Source organism: Mus musculus, chromosome 10 (genome assembly GCF_000001635.26).
Source record: "Mus musculus strain C57BL/6J chromosome 10, GRCm38.p6 C57BL/6J".
In the NCBI taxonomy this organism is placed as follows: Eukaryota; Metazoa; Chordata; class Mammalia; order Rodentia; family Muridae; genus Mus; species Mus musculus.
The window spans coordinates 92,271,318-92,289,583 of NC_000076.6; the positions used below are offsets into that span (position 1 = coordinate 92,271,318).

Consider the following 18,266-nt stretch of genomic DNA (forward strand, 5'->3'; position numbering starts at 1 on the left):
ACCCCAAGGTTTCTTTGCCAGAAGATACATCATTGGAAAGTCTGAGTCTGACACCATTTCCCTCCACAGTGACGATGAGCTATACAGTCACCGTCAGCGGTGCAGAGTACTTAACTGTGGAGATAGATATTTTCTTATTTTATCTGAACCTTTTATACCTGCAAAACACTAAGGTATTTGCAATCAAGTGTAATTCAACCAAGTTGGTAAAGTACTATCTTAGAGCTAAAAACTTAATAACAACTTGGTTCAGAGGCTGGCTGTCATCAGCAAGCAGAGAGCTCTGGTACACAAAAACACCAGTTTGTGTGATAAAGCCTTGACAGTCTTGCCTACACACAAACTAAGGAAAATAACAAGCCTGTGACAGCTACAACAGCAGCAATTTCCAGCTTCTCGCTGATGAAATGCACTTTGCAGTCATAACTCTTGCATAAATCTGTGTCACGACTCTTCTTGTTCTAATTCCGAGAACCAATGGATCATTGTGTAGACCCTCTACCTGAAAATGAGCCCAATAATGCAGGATGTGCACTGTCACTGAGCAGGCGCTGACATTAGGGGCTTGGTGGCTGGGGTTATTAACAGATATTTTTTCACCTAGAAGCACAGACTAAAATCAATCATTCTGATAACTAGGCATGGCATGAGCTGTCTGCACTTTCATTTCGATTTGATTAATCACACAGACAGAGACCTTTACCTTAAAGGAGCAACCGTTCACATTTAATCACAACTAAACATTCATGCATAACATTAGGCATTACTAAATTTGGCTACAATGTATGCCTTCTCTTTTAGCAAATATATTTCAGGTAAAATGGCTCTCTGCATCTAAATACATGGCTTCATTCAGTTTATACATATTAACATGGAAGCTAAGTAAAATGATTCAAGCTTATACCATTTATCATCTATTTATCTCTTGTGAAGTTGCCATTAGATCCGCATATTTTATTGCACAGTTTATCCTGATAATGGCAGCACATTTGTATTATTAGCAATATGTGTTTTCTATAAAGTAGGGCATGCTGGATATCAGATTTCATCATGTTGTACAGTTACTTCTTTGCCAAGATTACCTGCCAGTCTCAACTGGTTTCCCTGAGTTGAGCAAAGACTCTCATTGCTGCAGGATTTATTTTAATTGAAATGAAGTTGCAAGCAAGTGACTATATCTTAAATGGTCCTCCCAACAATGTTCCCAATAAACATAGCACTCCAGAAGGCTTACCTGCCATTACTTCCACAGGAATCAGATTCAAAAGAGAGTTGCCTTCAATAGAGGACAGTCTACGAGATGGGAAGGTAGAATTCTGAATTCTTCAGGAATGCAAGAGGGAGAATCCTGTGGGAAGCAATAGACTTTGGAGAGGGCTTTGATGGATGACTGGCGGAAGGGATAGTCAGAATGAGGGAAAGATGGGTCACTTAATGTCTAAACCTAGCATGCAAATCCATTGCTAAGGCCAGCTAGCACATCTATGGGGTACATACTTGCCTTAGAACTGAATGGAGAGGGGATAATAATAATGAAAAGAAAGAATCGTTCTCCATCTGCTTGATCCAAGGAAGATGGAATTACTAGGATCCACCTCTGATCAACCAGGTCGTTGAGGATGGAAATGGTCTAAAGTCTGGCTTCCCGGGAATGTGCCGATATGCTGGCTTAAAAGTTATATGCGGAAAGTTTTCCTCAAATCTTTCTAAAACTCTGCTTCTTTCTTTTGACTGCTTTTCAATATGGGTTTCTATTTTCATGTGTGTGCAGAGGTCCCTGTGTCATGTATGTCTAAGTATGTCTGTGGAGGTCCAAAGTCAATCTCAACCTCACGCTGCCTTTTCCCAGGAGCTGTTGACATTACTTTTTGAAACACATTCTTCCCCTTTTGTATAGAGCTGGCTGATACAGGAACCCCAGAGATTAGCTTGTCCCCATTTCCCCAGGGCATGGATTACAAAAGTATACTACTATAACAGCCTTTTATACGGATGCTCTAGGGACTGAACTCCGGTCCTTTTGCTTCTGCAATCAACAACTTAGTGACTGAAGCATCCTTCTAGAACACTTTCTATCTTTAACTTTAATTTCAATGACTTCTCAGGTCCTGGACTTTGTTGGTCTTTCGGTAGTTGGTTGATCTCTATATGTGAGTCCACTCAAGCCAACCCAAGGTCTCTCAATTTCCTTTTCTTTCTGCCTAAGTTGTAGCCCAGCATCAGTATGGAGGTCCAGGCTATTCCTAGGTTGAACCTTGCCCATTCTACATCATAACAGGTAGGTAGAACAATTTAGCTTCTATCTGATAGAAGAAATCAATGCTAACAGAATACCTAACATTCAGACATAAATAAAAAGAAGGGAGACTTCTAGAAATTTGAAGGGAAATGGAATAGAGTGAAACTTTTTGGAGGTAGTCAAAGAAGATATCTCTAAAGTAATATTTAAAGCTAGAATCCCTTTAGATTAATTGAGGTTGCTCCTCTTGCGAAGGGGAAAGTGCTGGCCACATGAACAGCATGAGTAGCACTTTGCATCATGGACCAGGTGAAGCAGAGGAGAGGAAAATCTAAGGAATGTATCTCACGAGCAAGGCAGAGGGAGAAGAGCAGGGCCACAAGGGGAAGAAGGAGGCACAGACCAAATCCTTAGAATTATAAATTACCATTAAAGAACTTAGATTCCGTTCCAAGTTTCTTGCATGGCATATTGTCATCAGGCTGGAAGACACCTTTGGGACTCATCCCATCTGTCAGGTAGCAGGTAATTCTTTTTGCTTTTTATCCATGCACCAACTTTTGCAAGTAAACTTGACTAATGTTTGTTTATAATCAGTGAGTAAGCTGCTACTTTAATACTGCTACAGTGGAAGAGGCCCCTTCAAGGCATGTTAAATTAACTGATGTGAATAAAAACAATGAATAAAAATACCTCTCTCCTTTAATGAGAACAGCAACTTCTGTTTCCCTGGGCTTTTTCAGTCCCATAAGACCTTTTAAAGCGGAGCGAGCGTGTTCTGGTTCAAATGCTAAAAACATAATCTTGTCTCTCCCTTGTTGGGTTATGTTTTAAGAACCCATTTTAGATCAATCTTTTTGAGCACAAAAACTCCTTGGCTGAAACATTCCCAGCTCCACTGCCAGACTGCCTATTTTCCCCTAAGGCTGTTCAACAGAACCAAGAAGACCTCTGTTTGTGATGATATTCTTCACTCGGACCCTCCTAGTTCAGGGATAGTGGGTAAAAGCTTTTAAAGCCCATGTACCTGATATTTGAGTAAATGTCCATTCACTTCTCCAGCTTACCACTCTACTATAGACTATAAAATGTCTATGCACTATTTACAGAATCTGTCCACGTGTTCTGTATGAACCATCTCTTGGGTACTGGACTCTGCACGTGTTGTTCACTTTATAAAGACACGGATGTAAATTTGTGTGGTGAAGGTGAGATTTCATTCCAATCCTGTGACTAGCTTGTTTTGTAGCTAAGTCAAACCTGTTTCTCCTGCAAACATTATTTTTAGTTGACAGATGACCTCCAGGGTTGTTTCCAATTCTCTTTACTCTATGAACCCCTCTCATACTGTAATCCTAGGCTTAGTACATTGCAGATTTTAGTCATGGCACACTAAGATGCTGTTATAAATAGGCCTAATGGTTCAAAGGCTTGTAACAAATGGAGATATGCTCTTTCTAATCACTCAGTGGCCCAGGACAGGCATTCTAGATAAGTCAACCGCTCTACTCCCCAGTTCAAGTCAGGAAAAGAGTCTGATAATCCAACCTCTAAGGTTACTCTGCTAAAACCCTCTCAGCCCATGAGAAAAGGGATAAGCAATGGAGTTGAAGATGGCTCAGTGGGTAAAAGTGCTTGCTAAGCAAGCATAAAGACCTGTATTGAAATCCTAGCACTCTGATAGGAAACCAGGAATTATTGTTCATGCCTGTAATCACAGCACTGGGGACCAGAGATAGGCATATCCCAGGAGCTCACTGGTCAGCCAACCTAGCCAACACAGCAAGCTCCGGGTTCTGTAAGAAGCCTGGTCTCAAGGGAACAAGATGAAGAGCAATGTAGGAAGATACTCAGTGCCCTTACTCTAGCCTCTACATAAAGGCACTTGCACTAGCACACACGTATGAACATATATACAGACATACATACACACACCTATGCACACACATACAGACACACATACACACACCTATGCACACATGTACATGCACACTGTCACACATGTAGCACACACAGAAGAACAAAGAAATGAAAAACTAGAAAGAGAGAAATAAGAAGAGAAAAAGAAAAAGGACAAGCGGAAGTCGTTATAACACCTAAGAGTTCCACATGATCTTACTTAGGTATCAAGGAAGCTGCACAATAAAGTCTCAGACTGGATCCAGGCACAGCTCTGTTACTGGGGAAGAAAAGGAGAAAGGATTCATCTAGAAAAGAGCAGCTTCTGCTACATGTGATGTTTCAAAGACTATAAGGCTTTTCAAATGCTGTGAGACCATTATAAAGATTCCCTGTTCTATAGAAGCAAAGAATGTATCAAATAGCTTAAGGAAAACGCAGGCAAAGAGGCTTAGTTGGGAAGTGTTCTGAGCTTCAGTTTTAGGACTCTTGGTCAGTCTATTCTCTTTTACAAATACAAAGTAGAAATATGTGCATATAGGGTAGTCATTAGCACACATCTGCATAGAATGGTATTTGAAGAACAAAGATTGCTTATTCGAAAAAGCAATTAAGGAGAGCTAAAACATGCTCCTAGCCTGGATTTGGACTGCAATCATTGTGTTAGGATGACTCTGCATGAGAATTTAAAAATAAAAACTGAGGAAAAAAACAAATCATTAAACAATGTCTAGCTAAAACAAAACAAAAACAAAAACCAAACATGGGGTTAGCTGATGAACTGCTTGCATGTAGGCATTTATTAATTTTTTTTCTCTCAACCCCAGAGGGCTTGTGGAGCACATGTCCAGGATGGGCAGGGTGTGTGTGGTGTGTGTGTAAGAAATCTTCTGATTGGAGGTAAAAATTAATCAGATAAAGAGGTGAGAATCTGAAAATACCCAAAATAAAGGCACACAGGGCAGTCCCACACTCCCAGAGAACTGCTGGTTCTGTACTGATTTGCAGATCGCTAGAAAGAACAATATATTCCCCTCTGTCCTCAGTCATCACATACACTCACAAATCATTTTGCTGCTTCAACTATTTTATGCTCACTTATGAAAACCCATCCATAAACCGCCAATGAACCAACCTTTTGCAGAGTCATCAAGCAATGTCTAAATACAATTTTGAAAAATCAGTTCCGATTTCTTCTTTCATTTAAATGAAGTCTCTATGGAAGCAAAAGATCCCCCAAAGAGTGTACATTTATTCCCAGTCCTAACCTTCAGCAAAGACCATCAAACTTCAATGCCGTTTCCCTGCCAACTCCGTCCCTGTGCACAGTAATTTGTTTTTGTAAAAGTAATGATTCTCTTTTGCACAAATATGCTCAAAAAAGGTCATTTTGATAAGTGGCCATGTTTTATGAGTTACCAGTTCTATGGAAGGGACTTTACGTTGTGACCAGCCTCTACGCTTGGCCATTGTTCATAAAGCCTAAGTCTTGAGAAGGAGACATTGATAAAGCCCCCAAGTCAATGATTATATGCCAGATGGGACGAAGTAATCTATGACTTTACAAGTTAATACAGGTCTAACTGTGACCTTTTCAAAAACGGTATCAAAGCTTATCAATAGACATGATTCTTCACAGAGCATTTTCAGATTTATTGTCATCCTATATCCTGTCATAACAAAGTTCTCTGCTAAAGTCCCTTGGATCTTCGCTCCTAACTCATTTTTATTCTAGACACTCAGAGGCATTACAGAAACAGTATTGGGTACATTTTGTCATCATTTAAGGGAAACTGGAGATTTTTCCAAATCATGCCACCGCGGCCTCTAAAGAAAATCCAACTATTACCAACTTCCTTGAGCAATTTTGAGTACCATTTTGCTTTTATGCCTAAGCCTGTCACCAGCTGGATATATTTATCGAGCACTTTGGTGTTTACAACATTCAATTCGATAGAGAAAGGAGGAGAAATGGGGAATTTTTTACAGTTCAAAGAAAAGCACCTGATCTACCTCAAAGCTATTCGTGTGGAATGAGTACAGTTCATCTTGATGCTAATTATTGTGCTCTTTTGTTGGTAGGGGGAAGGGCAAGGCTGACCCATCCTGTCACATTTAGCACTGAGTGAAATATAAGCAAATGCTGGCTAGGCCTGCATTCCCCCACCAAACTGAATGGAAATGGTGAAATTCAGTCTTCCCTTGGCTTTGGCCTACTTATGCATAGCAGTGTTGTGCAAATGCAAAAGAGAAGCTACTTGTTGTTCTCATGACTCCTGTGTTTATGACTTCTTCAGATCATCAGTAACCATGCAAAAAAGAAACACAAGCATCAGAAACTGACACTAAAGTCGTCACTAAGGGATTCAAGGTGGAATGATGTTGAGGTAAAGTCAGGATGCCTCTGCAGATACTCAGACCCCTCAGTCTCCAAGCACACTGTAGCTCATTGCTATCCAGGTGAGGAAAAAATTGCCCCAAATTCATCATTGTTCCTGGGGAAATTCTGGTCTCTGTTTGTGGCCCTTATTCTCATTAATTTTTAAAAGCACCAAGAAGGAAGTTCAAGGACAATTTTATTAGAATCAGAGAGAAACTTCAGTAAGGGCAAGCAGAAAAACCTGGTTGCTGTCACAGGGTGGGAGCATCAGGAAAGGGTGATGACTCTTGAATTTGTCACGGAGAGCAGAGGAACAATGAGCGAGTCCAGAGGTCAGGAAAAGCAAACATAGGAGCCACAGCCACAGGTCTAAGTTCAGAGAGCATCTAACACCAAGATCTTGTACTCCAGGGCAAAGTACTGCAAGAGGGACAAACTTACTGAGCTCTAGTTTCTAGTAAAAAGAACTAGAATTTCCTTAAGGAGGGAAAAGCACTCCCCCCAAATGGAAGCAGGCTAACAAGCTGAGGAGAGCACCCCAAAGCATCCAACCATGAGGTATGGGGCTTCTTAGAGCCTTTGTCTTTTCTGTTTACATTTTGTAGGACACAGACACAAACACACAGAGACATGCACACATACACAAACATGTGCACACACAGACACACATGTGTGCACAAATACAAACATGAATGCACACAAAGGTGCACGCACATGCATATGCACACGGTTCAGTTTGTCTGCATCATGCCACACCCCAGCATCCACTGTGTCTCATAATTCCCAGCTCCTTCATCTCCTTCTTCTCCTAATGGCATAACTGAGCTGTGTATAAAGCCTCATTGGCCATTTCAGGACAAGCTAAGGCTCCAGGTGACTCTAACAGTGTGCTCACTCATTTTAAGAGCACTGGTTTGACAAAGATACGTCTTCAAAATGCTTGAAGGCAAAGATGTTGATTTTCTCATGGGCAGTCAAGGTAGGTATGTAAAGGAATGCATCTTTAGTGAGCATTTGTCAGATCTACCTAGCTTCCAGGCTTGGTTGCCAGGAACTGAGAGTTTAAAAAAAAATCTGTTTTGGTCAATGCTGAGTTAGTTTTTGTTTTCTTTGTACACCCCACCACCACCAAAGCATTTACATAACATATTATTCTTTTATTAGAAAGTAGAGCTCAGAAAGTTGTCATTGTCTATCACAGGGTAAATATTCATACATTTATTCTCTATGTATTAGATGATAGATAGATAGATAGATAGATAGATAGATAGATAGATAGATAGATGGATGGATGGATGGATGGATGGATGGATGGATGGATGGATGGATGGATGGATGGATGGATGGATAGATAGATAGATAGATAGATAGATAGATAGATAGATAGATAGATAGATAGATAGATAGATAGATAGATGATAGATGGATAATAGATAGATACACAGGCAGACAGATGACAGATAGACAAAGAGATGTCTAATTTTAGAATTTAGGGATTCTTTATACATTGGACGTCTCATTTCCTGCCACATTCTGACTCAACCGAGACATAAAACAAAAGAAGGAAGGAAAAAAAAACAAAATTAAATTTAATTTTTTTTGTTCAAATTATTACAAGAATCCAGATAGGATGGTGTATATCTCTCATACCATCATGCAGGAGACTGAGTCAGAGAGCAGCAAATTCAAGGTCAAGCTATGCTTTATAGCAAGACCCTGCTGCAAAAATAAATCAGTAAATATGCAGTGCTAGTCTATAACATTAATTCTTTATGTTTAAGAAAAAAAATAATTTCCTCAAGCTGAGCGCCAAACTTAAGGAGGGTTACCATATAATCTTTCTGGTTGCAAATTGCCACAGCCCTCTTGAGATTGTTGCAAAATAGAGTTCACACAACAATACAGAGCGCAGACTCCAAGCAGCAGAGTCAGCACGTGCCTAGCCCCTTATCTCCTACTCCACCATTCCATCTGTGGACACTGGTGTTTTCCCTCAGATTCCCATCTTTGCATTCCTGCTTCAAAGTCCAGTACCTGGGTCTAGGAGCAGCATGACCATCTATTCTTTGAGATATAGTTTGTACACATGCACTTTTTCTTGATCCAACACCTCTCAGTTGAGCCACACCCCTCAACTTTTCCCCAAGATGAAGAAGTTATACAATGCTGACTATGATAGGTTGATCCCCCTTGTGGAAGGAGCTATAAGATTTGAGAATAAATTTCTGTCCACTGAAACTGTGTTGACAATAGTCTACAGAGTGCACCATCTAAAGATAGGCCTAAACTATAGAAAAAAAAAAACCATGCTATAATATTAGCATAAGTCATTATGGAAACACAAATGAAGATGTAATCAATTCTATTGAATTTCAATATGCTGTAAACTCCAGCCTTTTTTTATAAAAAGCATTAAACACATAGACAATTTGTACTGCATTTTTCCACTTTCAAAATAAATTCTTCCATATCTTTCCCATAAATCTTCACCCCTCCTCATGCATTTCAGTTAAGCAATAGTAAAACCTGTCAAAAGTGGGAGAATTTCAGATCAACTTTGAGAATATATTATCAAAAATAGAGTGGATTACAAAATACTAAAAAAGAAACCAATATAGTAATAAATATTCATTACAGTTAGAAGAAATTCATATTCACAGTTCTTTTAACAAACAAATGTATCCTAAATATAAAATGAGTTGACTATAAATACAAACGTGATTCAAGAAATTATTTACCTCTACTAGAATTATGCTATCAATAATCTAATAGCTCACAAAATTCAGAAATAACCTTGGTTGTATCTGAATCCTTCATAGAATCTTCTGGAACAAAGGGCTTATAGCAAGTGACCTAATTTAAGTCCTCTGATTTTGAGATAAAAAGTATTCATATCTTTCATTCAACATGTGGAGAAAATGTGTTGTTTATTATTTTAAAGTTCTACAGAAATTTGGAGCTTCCAGTAGCATTTTTTTAAAATTACCACTTCAAATACTTATTAGCAGTTAAGCTGTTGGGTGATTCTTTAGTTTTTATTTGAAAAAGGAAGGAGAGAAGATTCAGGATTTGCTGATGTTTGTCAAGATGCTAGAGCAGGAATAAGAGTAGGCTTAGCTAGAAGAAAAAGAACAAAGATAAGACAAGAGAAGCCTACACAGGTTAATGACTCAGATGGAATGGGGAGAGGAAAGATGCTGAAAGGCATTAGCCTCAGGATTGAAAAGCTCAGGGTAGGAGTCCCATATATAACTGCACTGGTAGGGCCTTGAACGTCTTAGTTAGGGTTTCTATTCTGGTCCAAACATCATGACCAAGAAGCAAGTTGGGGAGGAAAGGGTTTATTCAGCAAACACTTCCACATTGCTGTTCATCAACAAAGGAAGTCAGGACAGGCAGGAACTCACACAGCACAGGAACTTGAGGGCAGGAGCTGATGCAGAGGCCATGGAGGGTGGTTACTTACTGGCTAGCTTCCCCTGGCTTGCTCAGCCTGCTTTCTTATAGAACCCAGGACTACCAGCCCAGGGATGGCACCACCCACAAGGGGTCCTCCCACCCTTGATCACTAATTAAGAAAATGCCAGACTGGATCTCATGGAGGCATTTCCTCAAGGGAGGCTCCTTTCTCTGTGATAACTCCAACTTGTATCAAGTTGACACACAATACCAGCCAGTACAAACAATAACTGGCTACAGAAGAGGAGAACCTGGTCTGCAAGGTAGAGACTTAAAACACCATCTCTTCTCAGGGGTTTAAACATAGCTCCACCAGAATTCACGCTGCCTTTCACGGTCCAATATTCTACTATTATTGCACACCTTTTGGGCAAGGCTTTGGACAGGGCTCAGCTGGGTGGTTCTTCTGTTCTGTGTAATGCCTGTAAGTTGTTTTCAGCTAGAAATATAGTAGTGGAGGGTTGGCTTCCTAGCAGTGTGACTGCAAGGGAGAAATAAACCTCTGTCCTAATCAGAGCAGCTGTATATAGGGTTTCTATCAGAGGGGATTCCTGGTGATCAGAGTGATGCCTGACTGATTAGGATGCTTGGATTGTTCAAAGGGAAGGAGGAGAAATATGTAAACATGTTCTAACCTTATAGGTCCTAGAATGTTCTTTCATATATGTGTGTGTGTGTGTGTGTGTGTGTGTGTGTGTCTGTGTGTCTGTGTGTGTCTGTGTGTCTGTGTGTGTGTGTGTACACTTAGGTTCATGCACACTTGAGAGAGAGAGACAGAGATAGAGAGACAGACACACAGAGAGTATGCATGTAGAACATAGCAAGTAAACTTTCTAGGGAGTAATTTGAAAAAAAAATTGCTGCATACCCAATTACTACTTAGGGTTAAATAGCAGTAGATATGCCTTTGTTTGTATCCAAGAAATACTGAATAAGCTAATGGGCTTATATAAGAAATGTTTGCCCCCGTGTGATCTCTCTGCTCACACAGTATGAGAGAATAAATGACAGAAGAAATTAACTTAGCTCTTTCTGTGAAGTTGATCAAATTATCGAGAGCCCCTGATGTTGACCTATATCTGTAGACGCTACAGATGTCCCCTGAAACCCAAATAGTCCCTGTCCCTAAGAAGCTGAAAGGACATGGCAGCAAACTAAATAGCAAAATGGAGTTACAAACATATGGGGAGATTTATAACATTTTAGAAATTCAGACTTCCTGATAGACGTATGATTAATCTTGCCAGCTCAAATTCAGAGGAAACTTCAAAAGAAGACATCTAAGGAAAATTCCTATGAAGGTGGAGAAACAGAAAGTGGGTGTAAAAACAGATGAACCTAAGAAGTAACTCTCTTTCACGCTTTCTAACTCTCTCTCTCTCTTTGAATATGTGTCATGCGTGCACGTGTGTGAATGCATGTGCATGCTTGTGTGCATGCATACCTCTCTCTGTGTGTCTGTCTCTCTGTCTGTCTCTGTCTCTCTGTCTCTGTCTCTGTCTCTGTCTCTGTCTCTGTCTCTCTCTCTCTCTCTCTCTCTCTCTCTCTCTCTCTCTCTCTCTCTGTGTGTGTATACTATAAAAAGTTTAACATGTTGAGAAAGGAGAAAACAAAGTTAGATATAAAGCCATTCCACACAGTTGAAACTGAAAGCTAGAAGACAGCCTTTGAGAATTTCAAGTTTAAGTCTAACACGTTTTAAGAACATACACCATGGTGGAGAAGTTGAGAACCTGCCTTCCCTAGTCCCAACTGAAGTAACCAGCACGATCAAAACCATTGAGTGAGCATCCAGAAGTCCTGTGAGGATGGACGAATGCTCCTCTGACTTGAGAATCCAGCTCTTTTCTCCCTGGCTTCTAAGAACACTCATGGATGTACTTCCAGCATCCCCGGTCCCATTGAAGAAGAAGTTGGCTCCTCTTGAGAGGCTAAGAACATACTCTACAGTCCTATCATCTGCTCCAATGAATAGATATTTGACAGGCAACACTCCGTTACAGCTTTAAGACCCCCTACCTCTGTTCAACCAGTTCTGAAAAAGGCCAAGAGGAAGATGTGCTTTGTCTTTGGCATCTAATTCTGGCCCTTTTATTTTTATTACAGATTTTTACATCAGCTTGACATTCTTTTTGTTTTTCTTGCCTTCTACCATGTTCTAAATCCTTGAGCCAGAAACTACTTCTAAACCCTCCAGAAGCTAAGTTTCTCAGTAGTAAGCCACATAAAATGAGGCCATCACAGGCTAGTCTCACGTCAGGGGGAGTTCCTTAATGGATATCAATACACACGCAGACACACACACACAGGTTGAGGCTCCCTTGTCTATGTACATACATACGTGTGTTACCCTTGTCCATATGTATACACATGTTGATGTTCCCTTACTGATGTGTCTAGATACATACACACAGGGATTGAGGCACCTTTATCTACACAAATTTGGACAAGTGTTTAAGATATGACGGGTTTTTGCACAAATAAAACATGATGCTTTTGATATAGGACCCAAATATAAACATAAAATGATGTTTCATATATACCTTATGCAAAAGGACTAAGGAGAATATATTATCATATTTTAGTGTATATCTGATTTGACTTTAACACATGACCACAAGTGAAATTTATCACTTGTAGATGTGGTTTCAAAAGAATTTTTAGTGTGTTGGGGATAGATGTTCAGAATAGGAACATATAGTCTGTTATACTGTTTTAAATACCTATATACAGCGATCAAACACCTTAAAAGTTTGCATAAGATAAAAATAAAGGAAGGCAAGAAAAATGTTTGTGTCCGAAGAAGCAAAATATCTCCAAAAGGATCAAATTAAGACTGTACTCAGATGAAAAATGACCTTGGAAGGATTAAATATTTTACTTAGGAAAAGTTACTACTTCTAATTTTTCTTTCATCACCAGAGAGAGAGAGAGAGAGGGGGAGAGAGAGAGAGAGAGAGAGAGAGAGAGAGAGAGAGAGAGAGAGAGAGAGAGAGAGAGAGAGAGAGAGAGAAAACAGCCTTTGTTCTTCCAAACCACTTGAGGAGAAATATAGCAAGGCAGAGTGTGTGAACAGATTGAACAAGCTGATACTCGTTGTTTGTGATACATGATCCACCTGGGTGGGTGAGAGCTGCAGCCAAGTGGCTGATCTCCCTAACTCAATAGGTTACCTGAGCCACAGCAAAGATGCTTGGTTGTTTGACAGGCTCCAATGGATTTATTACGCTGGACACTTTTCTGCTTGAAATAGCCCTTGTATCTGACCCCTTCGTGGCACCCTTTATTACACGAACAAAATTGCATTTGCCTTCAGGTACAGCAGAGGCTTGGTAGGAAATTAATTTTATTTTTAATTAGGAGCCGCTTGTGTTGTCTGCCTCCTGTCTCACCCTGTCAGCACCATCGGGCCAGGAATTTCTACCTTTCTAGCAAATGAATAAACTCGGCATATTTTACACAATGCCTATTGTAGTGTACATGGGTGTTCCACCTCTCCACTCTTCCATTTTTATATTTCATTCAAAAGAATTGGGGAAGTGCTAAAACAATATTTTGACATTTGGGCAGAAGAGGGAAAAAAAGAAAGAAATTTCAGCCATTAGATTGGCTATCAATTTCCCACTGAACATGAGACTCACCTGGAGAGCTTTTTAAGAATGCCACTACACATGTCATACCCGTGGCTATTTTTCTGAAAGTACTCCGGGAGATCTAGTGTGCAGCCAGGCTTGAAAACCACAGGGCCAGAAGATTTTTCTGTACTCAATAAGCTGTAGAGAGAGGAGTTTGAGGAATGATTTTGAGAAAAAAAATTATATTTATGGCTTAATTTATTTAGGGCTCTTCAATAGCACGTGTAATACCATATAAAGTATTTCAAAGAAATTAATTGCAACCTAAGTAAGTCTTAACTGCTAGCAGAAACACACAGCAAGCCTAACAGCCTAATGGAGGTTCTGGTTACTGTGAAAGGCTGAATAGCTTAACTCAAAGGCATTCATTTGCACATGTACCTGAGAGGCTCTGCTAGTGCACTGATATTTGTGTGATTCTTACAGAATCAGAAAGAATCATGCACATCACTCACAGCTGCCTTTGCCCCCTCTAACTTTCCCTGAGACTCGTGGTAGCATCATAGTGGTCAGGGCTACTCCTGAGTTCCCACAGAATGGAAGTTGGATTGATGATATGTGTGGTTTTTGTCAAATAGAATGTGTCTTGTATAGCTTGCTGATGTTTCTGTGCCTTCAGAAGTTCTGGCTAGCCCTGACCCAATCCAGGACTGGCCTCACTGCTCCAACACACTCAGAATAGCAATGTGAGATTTCAGGGCTGACAAAAAATTTATAATGACATTGATGAAAAAACTGGCTAATGAATATTGCCAACTCAAAGGGAATCTGTGATTAGTCGCTGCACATGGAAACCAGAAACTCGAGCTCCTACAGCTTGTCTGGGAAACGAACGTTCACAGGAGCTTTCTCCAGTCAGTCCAGCAAGGCATCTGACATGGTCATTCACAAGCCTTTAAAATAAGGCAGGGTCTTAAAAAATCCCACCATGATTATCAACACTGGTCACACTAAAGGGAAGATGGAATTGTCTTTTCATTATCCCCATAGACAATAATAGACTTAAAGTATTATTAGACAAAGACTTACAAAATGCAGCCAAAAATACACATTGTGGGAGGGGGGAAGTATTTTAGGAGTGTGTCAGGAAGTTATTGATTTTTGAAATTTAATATAATTATTTTACTGGATCAAGTTTATGGCAGATTTTTTTTCCTTTTGATCGATTAGTTGTGATATCTTTTCCAATTCTCTTTCAGATATATTTTTAATGTCTAGTTTTATTTGCTTTTCTTCTCAAGGACAGCCTTTCAAATTTGCTTAACCTTCTGCCTTAGCTGGATCTACTCATGCCTTAGGAAACTTACAGGCACTGGGCCACAGTCACATAACCCAGAATACAATTCCATTGTTCAGATTCACTCTTCCTCCAGAGACAAAGCATTTGGGTTTCCGGACAAAAGAAGATGAAGACAAGATAGAAGGAGAAGCAGCTAATGAAAACAAAGGCAGTTAAGTCAGGAAAAACATCAAGACATGGGCTCAGTGGTACGAACTGATGAGGGATACCTGGGTAGACTATGCCAGTCTTATATTAACAACAGTGATACGGAGTTTCCAGTTAGAACAGATCATATTATAGAGTTGAGAAGCTCAGTTAGTGAAGTGCTTGCTTTACAAGGATTAGGATATGAGTTGGAGTCCATCATCATCATCATCATCATCAACAACAACAACAACAACAAAAATTCAGGGTATGTTGTCAAGTGCTTGAAACTCCAGCACTAAGGAGGTGGAGACAGAAAGATCGCTGGGGCTTACTGGGCAGCCAGTTCAGTCTAATTGGTAAACTCTGAGCCAAAGAGAGACTCTGTCTCGAAAGAACATGGAGGGCATTCAGGAGGATGTCACCTAACTTTGTACCTCTACACGCACACCCATACACACATGCAACCCCATACATTAAAATTTCATTGGAGCTGTAGCACAAACACAGCAAGTAGGTAGTAGAGACTACCATACTACATAGGCAAGACAATCTCACAAAGGGAAGTGAGCCACTGGTGTTGGACCAGTACTCTGGAGTCCATTGGCAGTCATGAGCATCACCCTCCATGTGTGATATGTGATACCCAGGTCTGCTGGCCTGAGTGTTTCAGGTTCCCAGTACCCCCAAGAGTCTGAGTTCCTCCCTGAGCTGAGTCGGAGTCTAGTGTTTACAGATACATTTTTTCCCCATTAAACACAGTTTGAATTGCAATCAGCTTCCTCACAAGGCAATGCTAGAGGTTAATTGTTTATGTTCAATTTTGGGTATCACCTGACTGCTTAACCTTATGAGACCAGGTCAATGGCTCAGTGGGTAAAGTGCTTGCTGTAATAGCATGGGGACCTAAGTTCAGATGCTCAACACTCATGTAAAAGACAAGGATGGCAGTGTATACTTGTAAGGATTCTAGGGCCTCATTGGCCAGCCTAGCTAACCAAAATTGAAAACTCCAGATTCAGTGTTTTAAAAATGGAATGGAGTTCAATAACAAAGGAAGGCAACAGCAGACGTGATAGATAAGCATGCATACACACACACACACACACACACAGAGAGAGAGAGAGAGAGAGAGAGAGAGAGAGAGAGAGAGAGAATTGGGCAATGAAAATGTATTTGCTAAGTATGTGCACAATTTATACATGTCAAATATTTATAACTATATTTCTCTTAAAGCATCACAAAGCTACATACATTGCCTAGATTTACCTTAATACTTTAGAAAGATGCACCTGAGAAATAATGTCCTACATGTCCCGTGCAATAGAAGCAATCCCATAATGATCCACTAACACACATTTAAAGGTCTTCAATAATCCAATGCATACCTCTTAGAACCCAAACCAGAGTATAATCAGATATCTCTTCCTTTGTTGATATTGACTATTTAAGGAACCCAACTCAATGCCTTCAAGAACATTCTATACTCTGTACTTCATCTGATTGTTCCCAACTCTAATATGTTTGCTCTATTGTTCCTTTGACCTTCCTGTAAGTAGGTGATTCAATCTATATAAATAGTCTTGCATGGACTATAACTAATTTATAAGCCCATTCTAAATACCAACTTTGAAGTCTGATTTTCTGGCTTTACCATATCATGCTAATTTGTCTAGAGTAGAACTCTGATGTTCGCATCCATGAATTTCTGTACTTATAGGTGAAGAACAGTCAAGGCCAGGAAGACTAGAAGGAAAAGCCAAGGTCACACAGCAATATAAGATCAAAGGAATTGGGCAAAGGATGGGTCAGCCAATTTTAATTGGTTTCAGGTCAATTAAAATGGATGCAGCCCTGAGCCTGAGAGAGGAAACTGGAGGACATAAACTAGGATTTTTTTCACTAAAGGGAACCATTTGGATAGAAATTGCAATTGACACCAGAAGTATGAAGTGGGTTCAAAATATTTTTTTAATTTATTCATTTATTTTATGAATATGAGTACACCATTGCTCTCTTCAGACACACCAGAAGAGGGCATCATATCTCATTACTGATGGTTGTGGGCCACCAAGTGGTTGCTGGGAACTGAACTCAGGACCTCTAGAAGAGCAGTTGGTGCTCTTAACCGCTGAGCCATCTCTCCAGCCTTTTTTTTTAAGATTTATTTATTTATTTATTTACTTATTTATTTATTGTTATATGTAAGTACACTGCAGCTGTCTTCAGACACACCAGAAGAGGGCATCAGATCTCATTCCAGATGGTTGTGAGCCACCATGTGGTTTCTGGATTTGAACTCAGGACCTCCGGAAGAGGAGTCAGTGCTCTTAACTGTTGAGCCATCTCTCTAACCACAATTGAAAGCTTTACAAGACATGTATAGTGCACTAGGACCCCTTGCTGGGATGTCAAAGTGTCCTTAAACCCCTCCTAATCTGAAGTCCAGCTTTCTACATAATCTTTCCACCTTTTTCATTCCTCCCTGTCTTCTTCTCTTAGCTGGCCTCCCTGGTGCTTTTCGTTCTGCTTCCAATTCCCTTTAGTAGTCCTTCATAGACCTACAAGAAGAAACTTTTAAAGAGTAAATCTGATAAGGTGTTCTCTTCCCACAGATCGATTAAAACCCCTTTCCGGTCACCCACTGTATTTGTTATAAAAACCACACTATTAATATGCCCAACAAGGCTCAGCATGCTACAGACTATGTCTTCCTGTCCAATGAACTTTGTGTCCTTCTCTCTCTCCCTCTGTATTAGTTACTTTGCTCATTGCTGAGACAAAATCCCCAACAGAAATGATGGAAGGGAAAAGGGGCTGACTTCTGTTTTTGATTTAAGAGAGGATATAATCCATCAGAGTAGAAAGGCGTGGTGGCAGAGTGTAATTCTGCGTGTCCCACTGAATCTGGCTGGTCACACTGAAGAGAAAGCACACAGAGAGAGATGGATTCTGGCACTCGTGCTTTGTCTCCCTTTCTCTTCTGCTCAGTTTTGCACACAGCCCTAGGGTGGGACCACCCACACTCAGGATGGCTTTTCAATCTTCCGTTAGATATCTTTGGAAATGTCCTCACAGACATGCCCAGAGGTGTGTCTCCTAAGTGATTCTCTCAATCCTGTCACCGCATTCAAATGACTTCCTTTGTTTAAGAAACTGCATCCTGTTCTATTTTGCCTGCAGACAATTGTTCAACTGGCTCCCTCTGTCTGGAAGACGTCCCTTGAG

At 40.2% G+C, this 18,266-nt stretch overlaps 1 long non-coding RNA gene across 1 annotated transcript in view; it reads right to left on the reverse strand.

Moving 5' to 3' along the window:
• Positions 1–18,266, reverse strand: part of Gm20757 (predicted gene, 20757) — a 204,073-nt gene that overhangs the window by 100,017 nt on the left and 85,790 nt on the right. The window contains exons 3-4 of the long non-coding RNA NR_046027.1: positions 13,619–13,750; positions 1,235–1,348 (exon numbers count right to left, since the gene is read on the reverse strand). This is a non-coding gene — a long non-coding RNA (predicted gene, 20757). The remainder of the gene's footprint in view (positions 1–1,234; positions 1,349–13,618; positions 13,751–18,266) is intronic.